The sequence below is a fragment of the Triticum dicoccoides genome, chromosome 6B (assembly GCF_002162155.2).
Source record: "Triticum dicoccoides isolate Atlit2015 ecotype Zavitan chromosome 6B, WEW_v2.0, whole genome shotgun sequence".
Classification (NCBI taxonomy): Eukaryota; Viridiplantae; Streptophyta; class Magnoliopsida; order Poales; family Poaceae; genus Triticum; species Triticum dicoccoides.
This window is the reverse complement of record NC_041391.1, coordinates 37,215,656-37,216,753: the sequence shown is the minus strand read 5'-3', so window position 1 is coordinate 37,216,753 and position 1,098 is coordinate 37,215,656.

Sequence of the window (1,098 nt, the reverse complement as noted above, 5' to 3'; positions counted from 1 at the left end):
TCACCATCGCATGGGGTCAGGTGGCTACCTCAAAGCCTGGCCTAAGTGGTCCAAGGCCGAGAATGATCTGCTTGATAAAGGGATCGAACCAGAGACAATGAACTCGCCAGACCGTTGCCGGACTTGGTTCTTCAGGGCTGGTGGAACCTTGGACCTTGTATTTGGGAACTGCCATTGGACGGTTGAGCAACTGAAAATACCAGTCAAGAGGCTTCGGCACTATATCAATGCAGCACAGCAAGGGACGTTCATTCCAGACAGGGAGAAGGACGAGCTCACAATGGCCCTCGGGAATCCTGAGCACCCTGGACGGACACGAGGCATGCTAGGCTCCATTCCGTGGAAGGTTGGTTTTCCGGACGCAGGGGGTTACAAAACCAACGAGAGGAGGAAGAAACTAGAGCAGGGTTGTCGGTGTCAAAACCGGCGGATCTCGGGTAGGGGGTCCCGAACTGTGCATCTAGGCGGATGGTAACAGGAGACAAGGGACACGATGTTTTTACCCAGGTTCGGGCCCTCTCGATGGAGGTAAAACCCTACTCCTGCTTGATTAATATTGATGATATGGGTAGTACAATAGATGATCTACCACGAGATCAGAGAGGCTAAACCATAGAAGCTAGCCTATGGTATGATTGTTGTTCGTCCTACGGACTAAAACTCTCCGGTTTATATAGACACCGGAGAGGGCTAGGGTTACACAGAGTCGGTTTACAATGGGAGGAGATCTTCATATCGTATCGCCAAGCTTGCCTTCCACGCCAAGGAAAGTCCCATACGGACACGGGACGAAGTCTTCAATCTTGTATCTTCATAGTCCGGGAGTCCGACCAAAGGTCATAGTCCGGCCATCCGGACACCCCCTAATCCAGGACTCCCTCAGTAGCCCCCGAACCAGGTTTCAATGACAACGAGTCCGGTGCGCAAGTTTGTCTTCGGTATTGCAAGGCGGGTTCTTCTCCAAATTCCATGTACCTGTCGGATAGTGTCCGGCTTCTGGTGCGTGTTGCTCTCCTCAGCTTCTGTGCCCAATAATGACCATCTTCCATGTGTCAAACGAATGTGAAAAGCCAAGGAGTTTTTTCGTTTACCCCCCCC